Source organism: Fragaria vesca, linkage group LG4, assembly GCF_000184155.1.
Source record: "Fragaria vesca subsp. vesca linkage group LG4, FraVesHawaii_1.0, whole genome shotgun sequence".
Lineage (NCBI taxonomy): Eukaryota > Viridiplantae > Streptophyta > Magnoliopsida > Rosales > Rosaceae > Fragaria > Fragaria vesca.
Window position 1 is genome coordinate 15,499,999 of NC_020494.1, and position 26,699 is coordinate 15,526,697.

Below are 26,699 nucleotides of genomic sequence, written 5' to 3' on the forward strand. Positions count from 1 at the left end.
CGTAGGCCGGGGAGGGAGAGGAGGAGGTGGGGGGTCCGAACTAGGGTGGGAGCGGCGGCCGGTGGCTGGCCGGACGGCGGCAGTTGGCGGCTGGACAGTCCGGCAGTGGGAGGAGAGCACGGGAGAGAGGAGGAAGGGAAAAGAGAGAAGAAGAGAAAGAGAGAAAATGGGTTGGGCCTCCCAACCGGTCCAACCTATTTCAACCCACTTCAAAAATAAAAACACCCCGAAAAAATAATACCCGAAAAAATTACCTTTTACTAGCTAAAATTTACCATTTTTACCGTAGTCGTATTTTCCTCATACGAATAATCCTCCGCACATAATCGTCCCCGAAACCCCTCTAGGGACCAATTAAACTATTTACTCAATGATCGAGACGGTAAAATTCTTATTATAATCACGCTAGTAAATAAGGTAAAAATATAAGGGTCGGGATGTGACAGTTTCAGTTTGTTTTGATTTCTGTTTCGATTTCATTTGGTTTTTGGTTGTTGTTAGTGCATATCTAAATCTCTGTTTCGATTTCATATATTGTGATGTATGTGAAATCAGTGAAATGATTCAAATGTATGTGTTATTTATGTTGTTGGTTGTTGTTACAGAGATTGATGTCGATGTGCCTCTATCTCTCGAAGCCGTGCGCCTGCGCCTCTGCCTCTCGACTACGCTAGATTTTGTGTTTTACTGAATTTGGGCCTGAAAAACCGGAAGGCCCGACTCGGCCTGCTTGTTCCGGGCTTTTACCGGTCCCTCGTTTTGTAAGAGCAAAGCCCGATCCCTGTAAATATTATGCCGGTCTGGGCCCGTGCCCAGCCCTAGAAAAATTAGGAGAATAACTGGACTTATGACTCTTAGCAAAAACACAAGTTTCACAATGGAGACTTGACTCTTTTATTTCAAAAAACAAAGATGACATCGACTTCTTTATGACTCCAAAAGATGGATGACCCATTCGGTGATGCCATGGCCAAATTTCTTTTGCTCGATCAGAACTCAATGTCAGGGCAACAGTTGGTGACGATGCTCTTGCTTCCCCACTGTACATGCAATCCAAGTGAAACAGTCTCCCCCGCATATCCCCCTTGCCTATTATCGCCTGAGATGACAGGTCCTGGAAGATAACATACATAGGAAAAAAGGTTACAGAGCATTTGTTTTGTGAAATCAATTCAGAAACAGACAATAAGTGATATGATAGAGAGGGAACATAAAGGACTTTGTTTAACACAATTGTTGGAGTAACTTGAATTGACCCTATACCTAGGACCGGGAAGGACACCCCATTTGCATTAGACACTTCAGGTATGGGAGATGGGGACAGAGTCGAAAAAAAGACCTATTAAATGTCATATGATCAGACGCACCAGAATCAATTATCCATGTATCACTACCAGTAAAATCAGAAATTTTTAATGCAATACCAATTTTACCTCTTTTCTCTTGAGAACACATACCTATGGTGAGGTCTTGAGCTCCTACTCCATAGAAATCAAGTTCTTGGACCAACTGAATGGCAGCCTTGCCACGGCGTCTTTTATCATAGGTAGCTCATTGATTTGTTTTCTTAGGACACGAGTTCTTGTAGTGTCCAAACTCCTTACAATAGAAGCACTGCACCTTAATTAGCAAGATTTGGTCCACGAGCAGGCTGGATTCGAAGTCGTCGCCATATTGGATAGTTTGTGCCATCCAGTTTCACTCCAAAGCCTGAGCTCTCATTTTGAAGAGCCATCAATTGTTCACGGGAAACTTTAGGTTGATCACCAAAGATTGGAAGATGAAGATCCATTGCAAAGAGGATTTGATGACAAAGGAACAGAACAAGTACGACATAATTCGACGAAATCGAAAGCTTCCTTCAACACGTCGAACAGATCAAATTGGGACAGGTTTAGAACAAATTTGCAACGGAAAACAACAGGGTCAGATCACCAAGATTGCCAGGATCGACTTAGGCTCTGATACCAAGTCAAACAGAACATAAAAGGTTGAGAATTTTCTGATATATTGAACAAACCCCAAGTCAGGTATATATACAAGCACAGTTCTAACCATAGAAAGAAACTAGTTACACCGAAAGATTTACATAATCCTAGTTGATTACAAAATATACATCTTCCCAATATACTAGGATTGGGACTCACGTAACAAAGTCTAGGGTTAGAAATCACATAGAAACGAGCGAAGCTTGTCTGACGGCGCCTCCGTGTCGGTCATGGCTTCTTGTCGCACCGACTAGTAACAGGTGCTGCCAGACATGCTCTTGGAAGGTCGAACTTATGGGTGCTTACTGTCACACCCCAATTTTTTGGATTTTTTTTTTGAGGTGTAACTCATATTCCAACTATGAAATAGATTTTTCATAATTAAAATATGAAAGAAATTAGAAAAGAACAACTCAACAATAAACTGAAATTTATTCTTTATTACATGGTACTCCAAAAAGTAACATTACAAAAATAGACTAAAGTCTACATCTTATTCTAAGGAAAGCAACACCACACATATATCACATGTAGATAAAAGATCCTTGCAATAAACCGACTTCAAACTACTTATTCCTCACCTACAAAATATTTAAAGGGGTGAGCACAAACAGCTCAGTAGGAGGCAAAAACCTCTTCAAACAAGAGAACATGAACAACTTTAATAAAATGAATAAATACATTTATTATCAACTCCATATAGTTCATATAGCAGAATAGACTAAGTTTACATGTCTCAAACCATGTATTTTACCATAAGGGTGACTTAGGCTACTCAAATATATGAACTATCTCCCACTCAAATCTCACATTCCCCTTTTGCTGGTCATCTTGTCAATTCCTCTGTCGCCAATCTCGCCATTTTCATCTATACTAATTGCGCCATTATTGATCATTCACACGAGCATCGTGGGATATGGTACCTCCGAGGACAAGGACTCAACTACACAAAAGTTCAATCCTAACTTCTTTACCCCCCAAAGTGCTTTATGCATAGCACTTCCATTCCCTTATATGATAACATGTACATCCAAACAAATCCTACATATATAAATGACAACAAAGAAACAAGAATTTCACACAAGCATGTAACCCAATGAAACAACAATTAGAGCAAGCAAAGCATAGAGGTTCCCCAAGTTTTCCCCCTATCTTTGCCGGATCTCACTTCAAGTTTCAAGCTCCTAATAAAAGATGAATCATTAGTTCAAAAGTCTAAGCTAAAATGCTGAAACACGAAATAAAGTACCAAAACAGTATTTTACAAAAACATGCTTTTCTGTACTTGAATATGATTTTCTGTACCAGTTACAAACAGACTGAAAACTGTTCATAATTTGACTTCAAGGTCTTCTTATGACTTATAGCAGGCAAACAGAAGAAACTATGAGAGTTGGAATCACCCCAAAACATTTTTTCTAGAATTAGTTATGAATTTCCAAAGTTCAGCTTCAGTTTTGAGTTTTTTCTGAAAAATTTCTGCTAGAAGCCTATTTAAAGTATCTGAAAGTAAAACCATGGACTATATGCAGAACTATACTTCTAGATATGTATTATAGATATTTTGGTGTTAAACAAATAGAAATCACAGACTTTTAGTGTAAAGGAACCTACTCAAGCATCACCCAGACTACTACTCAAAGAAGCAATACAAGTAGTTCTAAATCTTATAGCTAGTTTTAAGCATCCTCAACCTTTAGTTTTTACCTTTGATTTCATAAACAAATCACAAACATGATATTATAAATTCAATACATCTATGATTGCATAACAACAAAGATTACAAAGAAACAAAAAGTGCAACTGAAAACAACAAAATTCTGATATCACAAGATAACTTCTTGACTTTCTGTCCAGTAAACTTTCAGGCTAAAAACGACACAGTTTGGCTGGGCATGTAAAGATGGTATCTTCACAACATTTGAAATAGATATCCCAAAGAACAATCTGGAACTGGAATCACATAAAAAAGATTTTTCTACAATTACTTATGGAATTTCAAATTTCAGATACAGCTCTAGTTTTTTTTTGTTTTAAAAAAATTGTTGATATAAGTCTATCCCAAAATTTGAGGCAAGTTTCCAAGACCTGGGATCCTAACAACAACAACCACTGCATAACTTGATTTTCTACAATAGAGAACTGATTTGGCTAACCAAGGAATTCAATGATCATGCTTACCACACACAGCTTTTCACAATAACAAAATCAGAACCAATGCTCAATTACAACTTTTCAAATCAAATAAACAATCATACACAAGTCGATCTCAAAGTGATCTCAATCTAATTTCACAAACAAACCAAAATAGAATCACACCTGAATTCCTACACCAAGGTATCTCTCCCTCACTCTAAGTATGGGGATTGCTAGAAGACCTATCTCCAAAATATTGAACACAGCTATTTATAGAGTCTAGGAACTTAATCCCTAAGATATGAACACATGAAGCAAAATTGATTTGTTCAACTGAGTACTTACCCGTTTAGCTCCTAGACCCGTCATCTCTAAGCTCCTAGGGTTCAAGCTCTTGCAAAATATCTTGAAGGAGTCATCGATCGAGCTCTGAGAATTTGACACCTACTGCTTGGCAAGGTCGGCTGCTAATATTTAAGATTTTCCTTAGGATGTTTTATGGGTTTGAGGGCGGCTTAGCAAGGTTTCTGATGAGTTTGATCAAGGATTCGAATCAAGAATGTTTTGGGTTGAGAGGAAGACTATGAACAGGAAAAACAAAGGTTGGAGTTCATGTCGCGTGTTCTTGTTCTTCCATCTACGACAGGATTGCTAAAAGAAAGGTTATTAAGTTTGGGCTCGGGTCGGGTCAAATGGTGTTGGGCTAAGTTCTAATTTATGGACTAAGGATAATTTTCCTAACTAAACAAATCAGACAAAATACACACATATATAGAATCACAATTATACCTTTAAACACATATTTATATATTTATAGTAAACCAGCAATTTAGAGTAAGCAGAAAATTATTTTAGATACTTAATAAAATTTTGGACTAATTTCAGTTTACCCCCATCAACTTTAAGTCGATCATCATGTTAGTCATTCTTCTTTCAATTTCATCAAAAACACCCCTCAACTCCCAATTTTCATCAGCTGCGCATGTCCAAACCTCTAATCTCCATCCAATTCCTCTGTCAAATTCTGAAAGTTACCTTTCGGTTCATTTTTCCCCATATCGATACACATCTTCGTTCCAATCACAACCCCCTAACCTTAGTAATTTTTGTGGGATTGAATGCAATTTGTCTATTTTTCCTTTTTTCTTTCTTCTTGATATCAAGTCATCACTTAAGAGAGGAATTGGATGGAGATTGGAGGTTTGGACATGCGCGGCTGATGAAAATTGAGAGTTGATGGGTGTTTTTGATGAAATTGAAAGAAGAATGACTAACATGATGATCGACTTAAAGTTGATGGGGGTAAACTGAAATTAATCCTAAAATTTTTGACTCGTCACACTTACCCTCTTCCCAGACGGCGGCGCGAGTGTTGAGAATAGGCTACTGGCAAGTGAAGGCAACTCACGTGTGGAGTGGGCGGTCAGCGGATGTTCTGCGTAGTTTGTCGTGGCGGCTATACTTCTCCGGCGTCGGGTGGGATTTGATAGCGGCTCCATGACGACAACATGTAGCGACATGGGATTGGTGGTTGATTGACATTGGTTGCGTCGCGGTGACGACTCTATACTTGGATCGTCTTGTCTCGATCTGGGTTGGTCCGAAGTTGCCAGCGACGGTCAGATGGCGGGTTTGGCGTCGCCCTAATTTCTTGACAAAGTGGGCCGAAACAGTCTTGGGGCTTGATTTTTGGTGGACATCATTCTCTTTTTTCGTAAGGTTTTATCTCAGGTTTAGGTCTTTGTGTTGGGCCTTGCCTGGTTTTGGTTTTAGTTTTAGTTTTAGTTTTTTTTTTTTGGGTAGGTTTTGCTGTTAGTTGGTTTTGGTCAAGTTTAATATGTCCCTCCTCTTTTGGGGGAAGGTTGAGGTGTCTTGGTTTGGTTGGTATGCTAGTTTGGTGGCATCAATCCTAAGGATTATGTGTTTCTATTTTTGTGATGTCTAGTTGTCAACATGAGGGTGGATTGCCTTTGCTCGTGGTATGATGGTTTTTAGACACGGTGTTAAAGAAGGATAATTGGCTCGGTTTATTGTTGATGGCAATGTTGTATCGTTACTCTCATGCTTGGGTAGCTCGTTTCGAACGTAAAATTTGGTTAGGGGTTGAGCCCCTTTGGCTCATAGATGTTGTTTTTAGTGACGGACCCGTAACTATGGATATTGGTAGGAATGTGTGTCGTGATGTAGGTATCACAACCAATCATTCTAATGTACTGTAATTTCTTTTGATTATTAATGAATTTCCTTCTAAAATAAAAACGTACAAGAAAAAAATAAAAGGAAACTCAGTTGTACATTCCTTAGACATAAATTCATAAGAAATCCCAAACTGTGAATTTGGTATCTGGAACTCCCAGACATGGCCATTTAATATCACACACATTTCATTATAAAGAGTAAGGAACAATATGTACAAATTCTATACTCAATCAAATTACCTAATAATCCGTAGCTTGGTATATATACAGAGAAATGTGAACATTAAACTCGTTAGAATGACTTGGAGAATAAAACTCGATGGCTCCTAAATTCTTAATTGCATAAAATGCAAACAAAATGAACATCAAAACAAAACGAACTAACAAAATATGCCAATTCTCTATTTGAAAATTACCATTCTACGGGCAAAATGGATGATTGGAACACTGTTGAGAACACTGGTGGGAACCACGGTAGGATCTTTGATGGGAAATCTGAGTGGAACCCTAGTGCATGTATCTTTGTTGGCCACTCAATCATAATATAGAAAGTGATAGGAAAACGAGACCGCCAAGACCAAGACTGGGTATCAGAATAATGGCCTGGCAAAATTACATATATATGCTCAAATCCAATCTCAAATAACAAAAATGAAGGAGTAGATCGCATATATTAAAATCTAACAAGGAAATACCTTAACAACCACCGGGTTGGTTAACCCTCAGGCGTTATTGTCCAAGATTAAGCATTATTTGAAATATCGTTAAAGAATCGAAGCTCGATCAACTTATTCAACATTTGAATAACTTCAATCTTCACTTTTTTGTTTTCCCTTGGATGGAACACAACCATATACAATATTAAATAAATAATGTATTTTACATTTGTCTTTTCATTTGTTAAAGTCGGTTGCTATATAGTTAAGATAAAGTGAGGACAAAGTTGCACATAGAATATTGAAATGAGAAAATAAAATCTAAGTTTTTTTTTTTAATATTTGCAAAAACATTAAATTTTGCATGTCGTTAGAATCAATGTATGTCATGCTTCATTTTTATGTGACATATGACACATAAATCACCTACTTTTTTAGCTATCAAACGAGTCACCTCCACCTTTATATATCTAAATAATAATAAAAAATAATTTGTAACAACATTTGTAATCAGTTTGTTTTAAAGGATATTTGTAATCAGTTTAAATCAACTAAGCATGTTGATTTAGATAGATCCTTATTGCACACTCAGATTAACAAATGAATCAATTAGGAATAAATGAGCATATTCATTGTTCAATATTAAGCGTCATTTGAAATCTCATCAAAGAAGCTCAATCATCATATCCTTTTGTATTCCTTTGGATGAAATACAACCATATACAAGAAAATGTATTTTGTATTTGTCTTTTCATTTTTTAAAGTTGGTTACTATATCGTTAGGGTAAGGTGAAAACAAAGTTGCACAATGAAAATTGAAATGTGAAATTGATGATCGAAGCAAGTTTTTTTTAATATTTGCAAAACATAGTTTTTGCATGTCACGAGAAACAATGTATGTCATTCTACAAATATATATGTGACAAAAGACAAATAAATGACCGACTCTTTTAGATAGCAAACGGGTTATCTCCGTATTTAGATACCTAAATAGTAGAAAAGTAATTGATAGCAACACTTAAAATCAATTTTTTTTTAAAGGATATTTAAAAAATCAGTTTAAATCAACTTAGCATGCTGATTTAGTTCATTCATTTCCCACACTCGAGTTTGACAATTGTTATCAATCAAGAACAAATGAGCATATCCATTTTTCAAGATTAAACATTTGTTTTTTAAAAACTCAAATCAGATTTTCATGATAGATACTTGTATACCAATATCAATCATGCTTAACACAAAATAGCAATGAACTTTAGTTATAAAAGAATTGCAAACAACTCATATAATTTTGCATTAGTACAAAAATTAGACATATCTAACTCTTATCTACGCTTTTATTTACCGCAAAACACTATTGCATTGAGAATACCCAAAACATCAATGCCTAGTGTGAACGGGGGGATCTACTGTTGGGAGGCATCTGCATATGGATCATGCGTTGCAGGAACTGAAATGAATAACCAAATAGCATCTCGAAATAAATAACCCCTAACTTATGTTCCTCAGGTTCTGTGAATCCACCAAATAGCATCTCGAACAACTCATCAAAATCAAACTGCGTTATAAAATCTTTTTTCTGTATGGGTGAACCTATGTAGATAGGTAAAAGATTTAAACACTGCATCATTCACAGATGTTGCCACCTGAGTGTTCAACCATTTATATAAATTATCAAACCATAGGTCTACATAACCCATAAGAGTGCAATTGATTCTTCCCCAAAAGTAGCCTCTAATAGGTCTGATCTTTACTTTACCATGTGATCTCAGACTATATAGTCACGCTCAACACCGTTTATGGGAGAGCGAGACTGGTAATTCTTGCATCTACTCCGAGAACAACACACTCGTTGTATATAAACCCGAAATTTGTGGTTCTTTTTAGTAGAATCTGGTTATTGCTAAATTTAACAACTTAAATCTCTTCTCTCACAAGTCTCGCCTCGAAAAGCATTTCCGATCAACATGTTTTTAAATATCATTAAGAAACTTGATCATCTTATTCATCATTTGAATAACTTCAATCTTGTCGTTTTGTCTTCTTTTGGATGAAACACAACCATATACAGTTTTAAATGAAAAACATATTTTCTTTTGTTAAAGTCGGTTACTATATATTTAATGTAAGGTGAAGACAAAATTGCACAACCATATACAGTTTTAAATGAAAAACATATTTTTCATTTGTCTTTTCATTTGTTAAAGTAGGTTACTATATAGGTAATGTAAGGTGAAGATAAAGTTGCACATTGAAGATTGAAATGTGAAAATTGAGACATTTTTTTAAGATCTGCAAAACGTACATTTTGCATGTAGTTAGAAACACCGTATGTCATGCTATAATTTTATATGATAAATGACACGTAACTCACCGGCTCTTTTAGCTATCAAACGAGTCACGTCAGCCTTTAGATACCTAAATAGTAGAAACGTGATAACAACACTTGAAATCAGTTTTTGTTTTTAAAGGATATTTGAAATCAATTTAAATCAACTAAGCTTACTGATTTAGATCGTTCCTTACTGCACACTCAAGTTTAACAAATATAATCAAGAACAAACGAGTATATCTATTGTCCAAGATTAACCATCGTTTGAAATATCATCAAAGAAGCTCGATCAACTTATTCATTATTTGAATAACTTCAATCTTGTCTTTTGTCTTCCCTTAGATGAAATACAATCATATATAATATTAAATAGAAAATGTGGTTTGCATTTGTATTTCATTTGTAAAATAAGTTATTATATAGTTAAGGTTTAATATGTTTAGTTTGCTAGGTTCACATACGTACACAGATATTATAAATTTGAACAAAGTCCAAACTTTTCATACGCTCTAAAGAACTCTCCCCACAATCAATGAATTTGATTTACGATTTGTATATTATATCTTTAAAATAAACGTTGGGTGATAATAGCTACTCTGTATCCCAAAAGCGCGTTGCCCTCCTAGGCGTCAAACACTAAGTAATCCAAGCCAAACAACATTATTGATTAACGGTGAATAATCATATTTATTAGAGGTACTAAATACAACTTCATGAATGAGCAAAATGAAGGTTGCATTAATGATAGAGGTCTTTGGGGAAACCACTACAAAAGATTGAACATGTGGGAGGATCCAAATGAATTTTGTTTTCATTTCTTTTCGTTTGGTTTGCACTAACTAAAAAAACTAACTATGAACAAAAACACTGCAAGAACTTGAGAATGTCGGTGGACCTCGTTTTAAAAAAAAGAAGGTAACTTATAAAATGGTTCATTGTTAACCTAAGTCATTGATTATCCTCACATATTGATAATCAAATTCATTTATGTTTCAAAAGCATTCTAACATACATGACCAATAGACAATTAGGTTTTTCCTTTTTGCATATGAAACATCGATCTCACCACCTGTGTCAGAAATAGAATTGTCAGACATTGAAGAGCCTTCACCAAAATGCAAAAAGATTGCCTCTTGCACTGTAGTTGTAACCTTAAGAGAAGGACAATCACTCGCTGCAAAGGGTTTTGGAACCCTTTTTCTTATGATCGATCTTCCTCTTACCCAAATCAATCTAGAGAAATCAAAGTAAATATTCTCGCATTTATTGTTATTGCATTGTTTATTCTGTCTCCTACTAAAATATACGTAAAAACAGTCAGCATAGGTCTTAAAAGAACTCACAGGGTTGTTCTTCCTCCTTGAAAGAGACGTCATAATCTCTTCCTCATGAAATAAGAAACCACCAACACATCATTGACATTACGAAGGAAGATTGTCCTCAAAATTAAGAACCCAGATCCACTTTGATCACAAAGAAAATTTCAAACACACACACACACACACATATCCAGAGCGGATCCCCGCTTTGAAATTAAAGTGTTGGCTCCTTATTTGACACACTTTGAGGTTAATTTTTCACATCTCGACCGTTTAATGTTTAGAACATATAGTGTAGATCATTTAAGTGTTGAATTAGATTAAATGAATCAACGGAATAAAATTTGTCCAAACATAACCGTTCGTGTAAATCAAGATTACGAAAGCTCAAATGATCTTCAAATTAGATGAAACTTTGCAGAAATGATCTACACACTATGTTTTAGACATTGAACGGAGAAGATGTGAACAAATGACCTGAAAGTGTGCCAAATAAGGACCCCCACACATTTTAATTTCAAAGCAATCTGATAGGAATTGTATATATCTATCAGATAGGAATTGTATATATCTATATAATGATTGATATATATTTACAAGATTTGGATTCTTAACGAGAATAAGCAATCTGATCTTCTCTTTGTTGTTAGTCCATATCATTAAACAAAAATCTAATAATATCTGTCTGAATAATGTGAAAACAAGTTCTTTTTGTGAAGCAATATTTCTAATTCATATGAGACCTTGAATATGCTTTGAACATGTATCAATTTCATACTCAAATTAAATCTCAATTTGTAACATTGCACATATGTCTTGTTTGTGGAGGTAAGAAGTGATTTTTTCTTTCTTTCTTTTGTGTCTTTATTGTTACTTTGATATTAGTTGATAAAGTCGACAATAGGGGTGGGAATAAAACCCGAGCAAGCAAAAAAACCCGAGTCGGATCGGCCGACCAGGCTGTTTCTCGGTCCTATGTCTGTGTTTTTTACTTGTCCGGTCCGGGCCTAGTAACAGTTGGGCCGGGCCCGATAACTTATATTAAGAATAAGTTATGGCCTAAAAGCCCGAGAGTAGTAGCTAGTAGTTTGTTATCCATTAAAGCCCATAACCACTCATCTCAAGCCCATCACAATTGTTTATTACAATCACATAATAGGGAAGGAATAAAGGATCAGGTCACCAACTCACCGTTTCTCTGCTTGTCGAAAAAAAACTCACTATCTCTCTCTAAATCCATTGAGGCCACTTATCTCTCTCTATTTCTCTCCAATTCTCTACTTTTTTGTGTGCATATCCCAGACGCTTTTCCTAAAGATTATCTTATGTCGGGAAATCCACTGGAGGTTGTGGATATATTCTTATTCCTCACTGTGGTAGAGAGAAGGGAGGGGTGATATGTGAGTTTGTTTATGTTGGTTGGATTACTTGTGTTTGTTGGAGAGATTGCTGAGAGTTTGGGCATTTAGTCTATTCCGATTTGAACAGAGCTGTTGATCGGTGGTGAAAGTGCAATTGGTGTTGTTCGGTGATGAGATCAAATATAATGGTTTGGTGATTGACATGGTCAATGAAAGGAATTTGGTGGTGATTGAAATGGGTGGCGTTAAGATCAGATTTGGACTAGAGGATACGAACATGTGAGATCAGATCTCGAAAAGCAAATTTCGTCGTTCATTTTTGCTTGGCTTCTTGTTCGTCGCTTGATGCATTCCTTTCTCTCCTCGGCATTGTCAAGTACATCGACGAAACTTTCAGGCCCCGAAAACTGGCAGAGCCGGTCGTGCTTTTGTTGGTCCGGGCTTTTGCCGGTCCCGACGATTTTGTGTGCAAAAACTGGCTCGGGCTAATTGTTACCTGTCCGGGTCTGGTCCTTCTAGAAAGACGGTCAGTCTGGGCCTGAGCTCAGCCCTAGTCGACAATCACTTAGAGAAACGATAAAGTCAAGAGTCTATTTTGAAGGTATAAATAGAAGCTCTTTTGATTTTTTCAATTCGTGAACACCCACTTTTGAACTATTATATAAATTGATACGTGTTTCTTCCCTTTTTTTTTAGAAAAGTAAAACTTTATATAATAAGTTAATAACTAACCATTGCAGTCATGAGAGATTTCGGAAATGGACAACAAGTCCCCACACTTCTCCCTACCCACATACCAACGATTATTATGAACATGAACCGAAAGGGGTCCAAACGTAACCTACTTCTAACCCTCTCCAGAAGCCTCGATACCTCTTTATAGCTAACCTCAAGAAGAAACAACCCCACCAAACACTATGAACCAAAACCGCTAACATATATGCATGAGCAACCTCCTTATTACATTGATAACAAGAAAACACCAATGTTATAAATTAACACCAATAATCCCTTGGATATGACACCAAAACATGACCCTATCAAAACCATCAATGACACCAACCTACCAAACACCTACATACTCGTTCAAAGAGGATGTCAAAACCCTCTCTCAAAGTGGAGGGACAAAATCCAAACCCTATTAAAACCTAAAGAGAAAACAGAAAAAAGCAACCTGGGCCAAACTCCAGGTCCACCAATGGAACCCAGGCACAACGACCGAAGCAGAGCCGCCGATCTCGTCGCCGCATCACCACTCCACCACACTTGCCACCGCTCCATCAAAGTCGGACCTCGAAACGCCTGTCAGAATGTTTGCTGCACAGAGAGCTACCCACACCACCATCATCCTTAAATTTGATGATCATGGTCGATGTACGTATTGGACCACACTCATTGATGTTGCTCAACATCAATTTCAATCATTTTAGTAAAAAAAAAAGAAGCCAAGTATTATTGCAATACACAAACTCACTTTATTATTACTTTTACTTTTACACAAAATAATTAAAAACAAGATAAACACATAAACAATATATTAAAGTAAAATTAAAAATTAAAATAACGATTTAACCGACGTTACGTTTCGAGTAAGTTTGCCCGTGGTTGAATTCAAATTACAACAAGAAGTGTCTCGCAGCTCATTAAGCCATGACAACATATCAGAGCATAAAAAATGATATCGTGTAAAATTCACTAATCTGACACGAAAAAAAGGAAAATGAAAAAAAAAAGAACAAAAAAGAGAAAAAAAAAGGAAGAAAAATAAATGAAGCACCTGAAGGAGAGAGTACAACTGCACAATGTCCGGGTGGCCTAAGCCTTATTCACACGCCTCGTCACCGCTTCTGGGTTTCTTTTCTTCCCCATTTGTCCCTCCTCTTCTTTCTCTCATTTACGTTACACTCTTTCATTTCTTCACAACCGTCTCTCTCTCTCTCTCCGGTTTGGAGCTCCATAAAATCCTAATCCCACCGACTTCAGACTGCGCTAAGTTTTCTCACCAATGGCAATGCTTCGCCGCCGATCACCCTCACTTTCCGCATTCCTGAGGTCATAAACCGGCCGATCGTCGCCGGCGACCGTCGGTCCGATTCGCAGCCATGTTCGAAGCTCACGTAAGTCGCTCTCTGATTTTTCCTTCTCTCAATTTCTGATTGTTGAAATTTGATGACCGCCTCGTCGTCACTGGCCTTTGCTTGATTTGATTGTTATCGTTTCTTGTGTTAGTGATTATTTGAAGAATTAGGATCATTACCTTGGAGTATTCACTGTGAAATTGTGAATTTAGATTTACCTGAATATCGACTGGCTTGTTCTGCTGGTTGAGTAAGTAGTGTGGATATATTTAGAGGTTTTATATGGTTATTTCGGTGAACTTTTGATCCTTAGCAGCTAAGAAGTTTCAGTCATTGATTATTGGTTATAGGCGAATTAGTTTGAGTAGGAGTGTTTATAAGGTTAGAATGCAGGTATTAGTTTTCGATTGATGGAGGAGCTAGCCAAGTTTGGGTGCAGGTTCTACACGAATTCGTTGAGGCTTGACTGTTTCTGTTCATGTTTTATATTGCAAATCAAGTGAACTTTTTAGACAAGTTGTTCACAAAGTCAAGTTTGAGAAAGTCCGTGGTTTAGATTTTGAATTCATTTGTTAGAAACTATTTCTTTGAAGCTGTTTAGGTCAAGGGCAGGTTTGGTGAGTTGCTTGTTGTTTCATATTTATGAGGTTTCTAGTAGGTTTTTGTGAGAGCTAGGTTGACTGAGGGTGTTGTTTCTGAAGTATGTTGGATACAGTTTTGCTCGTTTAGTATTTGAGAAGAAAGGACTATTGCACAACAAAAGAGATTGTCAGAACACCTGACAAGAGGTCCATAAATGACGAGGGAAGAGGTCACTATTTTACACCCTGCACCTCTAGAAGTGGACACTAATCTTTCCAAAACACTGATTCTTACCAAACGGTTAAATTTTGATTTAGAAAACAGTGTATTGGACAAGTTCTGTATGGAGTTTTATTTGTTGAGTGAAAAAGGGGCTAATGACCTTTGGCCCCCATTTATCCAAAAAAAACAGGGGCTTATGCTTTTGGCTGAGGCAAAGAGGCCAAACTCCTTTGGGTTTGCGGGGGTTTGAATGGAAAGAAATAAATGGACTTTTGATGCTTATGGCGGAGCGGAGATGGAAGATATGTGGCAGAGAGTGAAGTTCTGGACCTTTTTTCTAGGCTTCTATATAAACGGAATTTAAAGATTTTACAGTCCCCCCTCTATTATTTTAAATCGGCAAGCTGTTGTGATTTAGGTTTTTTAGTCTTTGCTGCTCTAAGGTCATTTGAGCTGTCTATTCTAATGCTATATACGTCTCTCCTAGCGTCTTCTGTGGACTGCTCTTTTGTATTATACCTTTTGTGCTCCTGTTTTTTTTTCTTTGGGGGGAAAAAAATCCAGGCTAAATGCATTTTATAATTTTTACAACATCACCAAATTAATCCACATTGGAACAAAAAACGATAGTGTCATTGGCAATCTTGTTTGGGACGAACAAATGGCAATCACCTTTTGCCTTTGTGTGAAGTTGACTTCAAGTTGTACTGTTTAGCTGGAATATATAATATATTAGGATAAGTGGATGAAATGGCCTTTATTTTAGACAAGATTAGATTTTTTCAGCTAGATTCTTTTAAGATTTCTTTATTAGAAGATTTTTGAGATATTTCCTTTTGTTTTATTTATATTGATCAAGATGAGTTGAATTTCATATGATTTTTACAAGTTTTTATATATATATATATTTATATATTTTATTTAGACGGATTGCTTATCCATGCTCATAAGTTTTCTATATAGATGCAAGAAGTATGATAAAAATCGAAGCAATACATGTTTAAATATAATTAACATATATGTTTGATCATATCTATTAGACAGAAATGGTTTCTTATACCTATTTTTGGCAGGTCCTGCATTTGCTTAGAAGGTATTTGGGGGAATATGTCGAAGGACTTTCTGTTGAAGCCTTAAGAATAAGTGTCTGGAAAGGTCTGTTAGGACTTTCTCATCCTTCCTACTAATTCTTTAAGTTTAGTACATGCTGCAATATTGCTTGCGGAATTCGTAAGCACTCTACTTTCCATATTATGGAACATACACAAACATACAACGCTTTAGATGAATCTTATATGGTTCTATCTCAATAATCTATTTATTTTTCCCATATGAATAGTTGAATACGTATATTCATGTGTTTCTGAAATTAACAGGTGATGTTGTTCTCAAAGATTTGAAATTAAAGGCAGAGGCCCTAAATTCACTAAAACTTCCGGTCACTGTGAAAGCTGGTTTTATAGGTACCATTACATTAAAGGTAGCTGCTTTTTTCTCAATTTGCTCACTTATTGGATTTGGTAATTAATTCTTGTTGATCCTACATTCAGTAAATGTTTTCAATGGTTAATTTTCTTTACTTTTTATTCATAGGTTCCATGGAAAAGTTTGGGCAAAGAACCTGTGATTGTTCTCATTGACCGTGTATTCATCCTTGCTCATCCTGTTACTGATGGCAGCACTCTCAAGGTAGGATGCTTTCTCTCTAATGTGAAGAACTTGTGTATCTGCATTTTGTTATGTCTCTTCTCTTTTGTTCTTAGCCTATAGGTTTTTACAATTATCATGGCTGCTAATATCACATCAATTGCTTGTAGGAGGACAGGGACAAACTATTTGAAGCTAAACTTCAAGAGATTGAGGTGAAGTTTACATATACACGCTTGCCCTTTATTACATGTATTAGAAGTTGAGAGGGTTCAGTTATCTGTTAAATTTATGACCTTCTAAGTGCACTTTCGTACTAAGACTTCATTGAATGATTGAAGAAAAATGCATGATGATAATGTAAATAATGTAACATAGGTTAAGTTGACAATGTTTTGTGCCTTGCCTTCTCTCTCACTAGGCAGATCCCTTGAAACATGCAACGGGGTATAAAGGATTATATGAAACAGATGTGTAAGATGGGAAGAATGATGGGTCTACATTTGTCATCATATCAATGTTTAAGAACTTAGATATGTCCGCGAGTCTTAAACTGGAAGTAGAAGGCAGATCCCTTTGGTTTGCATTTCCCTTGCACAAAGAAATTAAGGGGTTTAGTTACTGGGTTGGTATGGGGGTGGTGTCAACTTGTGCTTGTCCACGAAGTGTTATCTGTTGGTGGAGGGTCAGGAAATCGCAAAACGGTAATTATGTTTTGAGGTGCACTCCTAGCTTTTGTTATATTGTCAAAGTACTCTGAAGGCTTAAGCTGTTAGGGCATGAGCCAACAAACTATATCAAGCTAACACACTTTTTCCGACACATCAAACCCTCTCTCTTAAAATTCTCAAACTCCGGCCTGGGTTTACTGTACAAACTATAGAAACCAGGGAAGACAGTAAGATTGTATCTTGTCTGGTTCTTAGGTGGTGCTTTTATAGCTAAAGCTACTCATCAGTGCGTTTCACATATTAATTTGTATTAAGCTTCCATTGCCTCTGGAGAATTAAAATTCAGAGTTCCTTTCTTACATTTTGTGCAGGAAGCAGAGTCGGCAACTCTGGAAGCAATATCAAAGTCAAAGATAGGAAGTGTATGTTTCTTCATTTTTGTACTATTTCACTTTGGCGTTATTGTTAGTCAAACTTTTCATGTATCTAAACCATATTTGCGGGAGCTCTCTTCATGCATTAGTAATTGTTTTACTGGTTATCGTGATAGGCATACTTGATAAGATCTACCTTCCTCAGGTGTATTTTACCTTTATGTGTTTATATTATGCTCCAGCAAATAAAAAACTAGTTGGTAATATAGTCTAATTTTTAAACTTGGTGCTCTTTACTTCTTATCTGTTTTGTTAATGACCACTTCCTGGTCATATTAGGGTTTTGCTGTGAGCTTTTTTCATGGTTACATGTAAGAGATACTCATCCAACCGAAAAGCTCAAGTGGTTAGGTTGAGTGATACATAGTATATATATACTTATACATGTAACATGTTTGGATATCTTGTTCCAGCTGTATTTGGATAGTGCATATGAGTATCGTTTCAGGTTGTGTGGACTGGTTCATAGCCTATAAGTAGTAGTTGCCTGGGCCGTTACTCCATCCTTTTTTTATTTTATTTTAATGTGATAGGTGTAAACAACAACTTATACGACTATTCACTGGTTCCTTGTGCCAAATACTTGATCCTTCTTGTCCTCTATTGTACCATGATCCTTCTTGTCTAAATAAAATATCTGTTTCTTCAAAAAAGAAGGGTTGAGGGATTTGATAAAGACGATATAACATAAGCTACTTCGTTACTTTAAACTATTTTTTTTTTCTTGAACCTGTTGGTTTAGAAATATCACAAATTTTGAGGTAGTGTGCTACATGTAGATAGCACCTGGCTAAAGTGCCAGTACGTAAACTACATGTTGTAAAATGTTGTACATTTAGCATTTTCCTTGCGTCACATCACATGACATTATGTTATTTTTTTTTACCGGCTTACTTTTATGTTGTAATTTAATATTTGTCTTATTGATATTTATTGCAAGTAGTATAGAAACCATAACTTTCTTTTTTATTTTTTGTACTTTTTGTTTAATATATATATATATATATATAATGCCATTTCATTGAACTTTCTGTTCGGGGAAAGTAGCAGTTTGGCTGACAAAAGAATCTTTTGCAGCAATCTAATGGAAATTCATGGCTAGGTTCCCTTATTGCTACTATTATTGGGAATCTAAAGATATCAATTAGCAATGTACATATAAGATATGAGGATTCGGTCAGGTTAGTTAAGTTTTCTTCCTTAGCTTCTTTTGAAGACTGAAATGTTGTAACAATTTATTTCCACTCTTTTTCTCAAGATGAATTGACTTCAGTTGTCGTATCGTGTGTCTGCTTCTGCTCTTAAAGCCCTTTTTCTTCTTTCTTTTTTCGATAGTAATCCAGGACATCCTTTTAGTTCGGGTGCCACTTTAGCCAAGCTTGCTGCTGTTACCATGGATGAGGAAGGGAAGGAGACATTTGATACCAGTGGTGCTCTTGATAAGTTGCGAAAGGTTAGCCTTGTCACTGTTTCCTGCTGATTCTGTTTGTTTGACAATGCTGTAGAATTGGCTTCCCATCTTTCTTTTTGTTTTGGCTTTGTTCTTCTGCTCTTCTTGTCCATTTTTGTTTGGCCCTCAGCAGTGGGCTTCTTTTTCCAAGTATTCAAGAGACCCCCATCAACTCTTTACTATCTGATTGGATGTAGTCCTGTATTGAGTACATTTTTCTTGGAATTTCTTGACTTTATTTTGATTGTAGGCTAGGTATGTTTACTGTTTTTATTTTTTTAACGTTTTTATATTGTTCTTTACCTTTATTTGTGGTTGTAGAATGATTTTTTTTTTCTTTGTAAGATCCTCTGTCCTATTGTGCGGGATGAGGGTTGTTTCTTTTGTTGACTGCTGGTCAACCTTCTGTTGTACACCCTCGTACTTTTAATGCAAATTTCTTGTTTTGTTTATAAAGAATTTTTAAATTGATGGAAAATGGACATCGAAGTAATGCATAAAGTTTCATTAAACATTTGGAAGGTCAAGGTACCTTGTACTGCGGTGTGATGATATTTAACAGAGGAGACATATGTTTGTACATGATCAACTTAATGTATGGTTTAAAGAGTCAACTAAAACTGAAGGTCGGCTGTTTCGCCTAGATATTTGAATGTATGTTGCCTAGCTCCATTAGGAGCTTTGACATTGTTTAAATTTGGATAAAAAATTCTTGTTGTTGAGATGTGATAATTGTTCTTGAATGATCTTGTTTTTTGGTTGTGTACTTATAAATGTGTTATATTAGTCTCAGTATTACTTTGGACTTTTGGTTTCAGTCATTGCAACTAGAGAGACTTGCTATGTATCATGATTCTGATAGTGTACCTTGGAAGACAATTAAGGGATGGGAGGAACTCGCTCCGGAGGAATGGGTCGAGGTTTGTTTTAATGCTCTAATAGTACTAGCCAGTGTACTCTTCCTATCTTATGCATTAACTTTTGGTGTTGTCTAGCAAATGCAAATATTCCAAATACTGTATTGCCTGAATCCTGCTTTACTTATTTCTTTGCTTCAATACATTACTAGATTTTTGAAGAAGGAATACGCGAACCTGCGGATGACCATGCAATGACGTCTAAGTGGGCTATGAATCGCAAGTATTTGGTGTCACCTATAAATGGTGTTTTAAAGTATCACCGTGTAGGAAACCAAGAAAGAAATGATCCAGAGGTTCCATTTGAGAACGCTTCCCTTGTCCTAAGTGACGTTTCCTTGACAGTAACAGAGGTGTAATATTTCTTTCACTATGAAACATCAGTTTCAATTTTATTTATATTTATTTACCCTTATTAGTATCTAGAAAACAGTTGAGTGCTACAACTGACTCTTGGTTTTGTTAGGCTCAATATCGTGATTGGATAAAGCTTTTGGAAGTTGTTTCAAGATACAAGAGATATGTTGAATTTGCTCATCTGAGGCCAGCGCTACCAGTATCAGAGGGTCCATATTTGTGGTGGCGTTATGCTTCTCAAGCAGGACTTCAGCAGAAGAAATTGTGGTATTATATATGTTACTGAGTATTATGTTTCTTTCTTGAAAGGGTTACTGTATAGAATTTATGCATCCATATTTCTGTCAGTCGTAAACTAAAACTATTATACTTAGTCGAGAGTGCTTAGTTTCTAAAAAAGTGGGTGAACCTATATCAACATGTTGGGTGCATTTGTGAAAGCTATTTTTAACTTCATTCCTGTTTCCTGAATCAGTTATCGGTTCTCGTGGGACCGCATTCGGCTTCTTTGCCAGCTTCGTCGCCGTTACATTCAGTTATATGCTGGTTTCTTACAACACCTGACAAATGTTGATAATGCTGAAATTAGAGAAATTGAGAAAGATTTGGATTCTAAAGTAATTCTTCTGTGGAGGTAAATGATACAGCCTCTTCTTTGTATATTGATATTTTTGCAAAGCAGGTTACTTTCCCTTGAATTAGTTTGCTTAAAATGCAGAGTAATAAGACTATCAATTATGGTTAATCTTGAAATCTAGATGGTATTTTTCTTCAAATTCATCAGGGGGGTAGTCTTTGAAATCATAGTTTTTCTAGAATCCTAGTCTAGGTTCTGTTGGCTCAGGCATTGGAAGTATTCAGATATTTATGAATTCTACTTCCCTTCTGAAGGTGGTATTTGAATTACTAATTACTTGCCCCTAAAAATCGTTAATAATAATTCTGATCAAACGTAAACAATCAGATTTGGCGGGCATACCAAAGCGGCACATAAACATATTTCTTTTCGTGGGTTTAGATCTTTTAGCTTTTATATTTTTCACGGGATTCACTTTTTGGTCTACTTTGCTGCAGGACTGCTATCCCTTTTCTTCTAGCCTTCCTCTAATAGTTTAGTTATTATAGAAATATGACGCCCCAATAACATATGGTGCATGTTTCGCTCAGGTTACTTGCGCATGCAAAGGTGGAATCTGTAAAATCGAAGGAAGCGGCTGAACAGAGGATGCTCCAGAAGAAAAGCTGGTTTTCTTTTAGATGGTTAGCTAAAACTCCACCATAATCCTTAAGATTTTCCGATTGTTTTTGGTTGGGATGCTACACTAAATAGTTTAATTATCATTTTGTAAAGTTGTGTAAACTTCTCTTATATGTATACCTACCTCCCAATCAGCGTTGTTTAAGTTTCTTTTCCTACAGGAGAACACCTGATGAATCTGCTGAAATTTCCGAGGGTTCACAGTCTCCAGAAGAAAGACTGACTAAAGAGGAGTGGCAAGCAATAAATAAGTTACTGAGTAACCAGCCAGATGAAACATTGGCATCCCACTCAGGGAAGGATATGCAGAATATGATCCGGTTTATGGTAACTGTGTCTGTTAATCAGGCTGCTGCTAGGATTGTAGATATAAATCAGACCGAGATTCTGTGTTGTAAGTTTGAGCAACTTCAAGTGTCAACGAAGTTTAAACATCAAAGTACATACTGTGATGTGTCATTGAGATTCTATGGTCTATATGCACCTGAAGGGTCGCTTGCTCAGGTATGTGTGTTGAGAGCGTATCCCATTTTTGGAATCTCGTGCAGTACAATTTTACTATATATTATTTTTGGGTATCTTGGCCATTAGCCAGTTGGTGAACATAAACACAAGAACATAAATTAACGTAACAATGCAGCAGTGGTGCCATACAGAGCTTTTTTTCTTTCCCCTATCTTATAAAGTCCCTATGAAATGAAGGGTTCACTCCCTTTTCAAACTGGTTTTCACTTGACTATTTTGTTTTTTTTCATGACAATACCCCATCTGATCAAATATTAGTTGGATATTTGATTATCACAATGTTGCTTAACTAAAATAGCTCTAAAATATACAACTTTCCAGATTGCCTTGTGTGTTGCTCAGCACGTTTATTCCTTTCTTGCTTCTTTTTTGGTGGCAGAGTGTATCTAGTGAGCGGAAGGTGAATGCACTGACTGCTAGCTTTGTATACTCTCCAGTTGGAGAGAATGTTGATTGGAGGCTCTCAGCTACCACTTCACCTTGTCATGTCACGGTATGTTCCTATTTTAAATTATACAGGAGTGGAATATGCTTCGAAGAATCTCGTCTTGAAGTGGTTACTTGCATTTACATTATGCATGGATCCCTTTGGCTCTTCAACTATGATTTTCATAGCATGTCTACCCTTCATATCGTCCATCTATAGATGGAGCTTCCTGAAGCCTACTTAACTTGCAGGTTTTAATGGAAAGTTGTGATCGCTTTTTGGATTTTGTGAAAAGGAGTAATGCAGTTAGTCCTACTGTTACATTGGAAACAGCAACTGCTTTGCAGGTAATGGTATCTTATTTTTGTTAGCTTATGTGATACATGTTGGACATGAGATTAAAAATATGTTAATGTGCTGTCATTTATTCTAAGAGCAGATGCAAATTGAGAATTTGACTCGGAGAGCACAAGAGCAATTTCAAATGGTATTAGAAGAACAAAGCAGGTTAGTACTTGTTGCCCTTGGTTGGAAACAGTGTATATGTTTCCTATCTCTATTTTGTTTCTTTTTGTGTTCAGGAAAAGCAATTGAGTTTCTAAGCACCTGAGTTTTAATGTTACAGCTCCCTGTTTCTTCCTGTTTCAGATTTGCCCTTGATATTGATTTGGATGCTCCAAAAGTTAGAATTCCTATCAGAACCAAGGGCTCTTCCAAATGTGATAGCCATTTTCTGTTGGATCTTGGTCATTTCACTCTGCAAACGAAGGTATGTGATTTTAATTTTCTTTTTGTTTTCTTTTAATGCCCTTTCATTTGTCTCTTGCTGAATTTCCATGGCCTCAAATGATCCTATAATTGTTGCAGGATACTCAGCATGAAGAACAGAAGAAGAGCCTGTATTCTCGTTTTTCATAACTGGAAGAGATATTGCTGCATTTTTTACGGATTGTGGTTCTGATCGTCAAATTTGCACTTTAGAATCACCTGATTCTGATAACCATCCACCGGTTAGCCCGGAAAATGTTGACAATTTCTATCCTCTCATAGATAGGTGTGGAATGGCTCTACTCGTCGATCAGGTAATTGCTCAAATCTGTAACCTTCTCACTTAATGATTTGAGGGAAAAGCTCAAGTCTCACTTTTTTAGTCACCGTAGTTGATGCTAATCTTTTATGGTTAAAAAAATTGCAGATCAAAGTACCTCACCCAAGTTTTCCGTCGATGCGTGTTTCAATTCAAGTGCCAAACCTCGGGATGCACTTTTCACCATCAAGATTTCAGAGACTCATGAAATTATTAAACATATTGTATGGTACTCTGGAAACTGTTAGTCAGCCAGCTGTTGATAACTTTCAAGCAGAACGTGCCCCGTGGAGTCCTGCAGATCTTTGCACAGATGCTAGAATTTTAGTATGGAAGGTATGATATGTGCTTATTCTAAGGAAAACAAGCCGGTTCATTTTTAAGTATCTGGTCTTAGTTACTGTTATATTTTTCATACCAGGGGATCGGCAATTCTGTGGCTACATGGCAGCCTTGTTTTCTTGTGTTGTCGGGGACAAATATATTTGTTTTGGAGTCCGAGAAGTCTCAGAGTTATCAGCGATACTCCAGGTATCATCTTATAATATATCCATTTGTCTGGAAGAGATCTTCCAGGAAGCACTGAAGCAGTAGCTGCACCGTTTTGTATGCCAAAAGTATACCCATCTCCATCATGGATATCACTGCAATACCATTGGAGGGGGTCCACTTTTCTGTTTCATCTTTCTTTTGCTTTGCAGATTGTTATCCACTTTTTATTGTTCTTCTCTATTTCAATAAGATGATGTTTCTCTTAAAAATGTAAAAATATAAAATAAATACCGCACCCCAAGTCTCCTCGAAACTACCGCTCCATAAGATTCTATCATGTCGCTTGCTCCCCAGTAATGCTCCCCAGTAATCTCGCACAAGTATTACTAACTCACACTACTTGCCTTTTTCCTTTTATTTAGTCTGATTTGGTATGTTTCTTGGAGAGTTATGAAGTTATTTCGTATTTCATCTGATATTTCTCTCTTGCAAATTGATTTTCTGTGTTTCATAATTGAAATTCTTTTGTTTGGAATGCTGCAGCATGGCTGGTAGACAAGTATGTGAGGTTCCTCGAACAAGTATTGGTGGTTCACCATTTTGCCTTGCTGTTATCCACAGGGGGATGGACACACAAAAGGTATGTCAGATTGGTGGTTCACCAATTCCTGATACAGAAGCGTAATCACGATAGAAACAAGGTTTCGTCAAGCGTCGAAACCTTATGGAGTAAGCTAGAATCCACTAGCAAAACACAGGCACAAGCCTAAAACACGAGTTTCTACTCTAATTTTTTTTTGGGTTTTCTTATTGATAACTTGAATGAAAATACAATTCAGCAGGGGCCTTATATAGGCATAGAAATAAACCTAATCATACTAGAACTAGGAATCCTTTATTCTAAATAAAACTTAAATCCTAATGAAAACATAGAAAGTAAAATAATCCTAATGCTGATAGAAAATAGCTACTGCTTTGCAGATTCAAAGCTGCTGCTTTGACTTTGTTTTCTTTGCCTTCCTAGCAAGCTGTGTCTTAAATATTTGTGCAAGCTGTTCTATATCAGTCTCCTCCACTTTAGAAGAACTCGACCTCGAGTTTATGTCAGGATAGAAAGCGTCATCATCATCAGCTTGATAGGCATGTATGTCACTAACGTTGAAGGTCTTGGATATTCCCATAGTATCTGGCAGATCAATGACATATGCATTGTCATTGATTTTCTTGATAATTTTGTACGGTCCATACTTCCTGGGCTTGAGCTTGTTGTAGGTGCCAATAGGAAACCTTTCTTTTCGTAAGAAAATCATCAGTGTCTCCTTCGCTAAAAATCTTCTCACGCCGATGAGAATCTGCAATAGCCTTGTACTTCACATTAGTAACTTTCAGTTTCTGCTTAACTTCATCTTGGACTCCCTGTACCTCTCTTGCCATTGACGCAGCTGCTTCACTAAAGTCCTTAGCCTTTGGAACAGTAGCCAAGTCAACCACAAGCTTAGGAGGTGAAACATACACCACTGAAAATGGTGTCCTTCCAATAGAGCTGTGAACTGAACCGTTATAGGCAAACTCAACCTGAGGCAGAACAACATCCCACTGCTTTGGCTTGTCTCCACAAGTACTCCGAATCATATTCCCCAATGTTCTATTAGTAACTTCGGTCTGTCCATCGGTTTGTGGATGAGCGGTACTGCTTCGGTTGAGCGTAGTCCCAAATATCTTCCACAAAGTAATTCAAAAGTGGCTTAGAAACTTGGTGTCTCGATCAGAAGTAATAGACTGAGGCACTCCATGCAAACGGACCACTTCTTTAAAGAACAATCTTGCAATGTGAAAAGCGTCAGATGTCTTCTTACATGGTATGAAGTGTGCCATCTTTGAAAACCTATCCACCACCACAAATATAGAGTCAACTCCTCGCTGTGTCCGAGGTAACCCTAATATGAAGTCAATGGTGAGGTCTTCCCAAATTCCCTTAGGTACTGGCAGAGGCATATAGAGTCCTGTATTTTCAGATCGTCCCTTAGAAGATTGGCAGATGTAACACTTACGGACGATGTTTCCCACTTCTCGTTTCAGCTGAGGCCAATAATATCTCTCCTCCAGACTCGCTATAGTTTTATCCCTGCCTGGATGTCCACTTAAGCCTCCTCCATGTAATTTTCGAATCAACATCTCTCTAAGTGAAGACCTTGGTATGCATATTCTGTTTCCTTGAAAAAGATACCCTTCTTTGATGAAGAAGTCGTTGCAGGGTTCTTGCTTCACACACTTGGCCCAAATTTCTTTGAAGTCTTCATCTTCCTCATAAAGCTCTTTCAAAAATTCAAACCCAATAACCTCTTGAGAAAGTGTAACCAATAGTTGGCTTCTTCGACTTAACGCATCTGCAACACGGTTAAGTGTTCCAGACTCGTGCTTGATCGCAAAAGGGAACTTTTGTAGGAAAGTAACCCACTGGATATGCATTTTGTTCACACTTCTTTGACTGTTGATGTATTTCAAGGTTTGATGGTCGGTGTATAGCACAAATTCCCTCTGCACAAGATAATGTTCCCACTG

General features: G+C 36.8%; 1 pseudogene across 1 annotated transcript in view; it reads left to right on the plus strand.

Moving 5' to 3' along the window:
* Nucleotides 1–14,092: 14,092 nt before the first annotated feature.
* Nucleotides 14,093–26,699, plus strand: part of LOC101300341 — a 68,607-nt pseudogene continuing 56,000 nt past the window's right edge. Inside the window, exons 1-22 of the transcript XR_184582.1 lie at nt 14,093–14,107; nt 15,946–16,027; nt 16,249–16,352; nt 16,466–16,561; nt 16,690–16,734; nt 17,562–17,612; nt 18,702–18,809; nt 18,898–19,077; nt 19,893–19,994; nt 20,144–20,344; nt 20,458–20,634; nt 20,885–20,982; nt 21,516–21,608; nt 21,768–22,110; nt 22,511–22,624; nt 22,810–22,905; nt 22,998–23,065; nt 23,207–23,327; nt 23,426–23,640; nt 23,754–23,981; nt 24,067–24,176; nt 24,681–24,777. The product of XR_184582.1 is annotated as an uncharacterized LOC101300341 (transcript). The remainder of the gene's footprint in view (nt 14,108–15,945; nt 16,028–16,248; nt 16,353–16,465; nt 16,562–16,689; nt 16,735–17,561; nt 17,613–18,701; nt 18,810–18,897; nt 19,078–19,892; nt 19,995–20,143; nt 20,345–20,457; nt 20,635–20,884; nt 20,983–21,515; nt 21,609–21,767; nt 22,111–22,510; nt 22,625–22,809; nt 22,906–22,997; nt 23,066–23,206; nt 23,328–23,425; nt 23,641–23,753; nt 23,982–24,066; nt 24,177–24,680; nt 24,778–26,699) is intronic.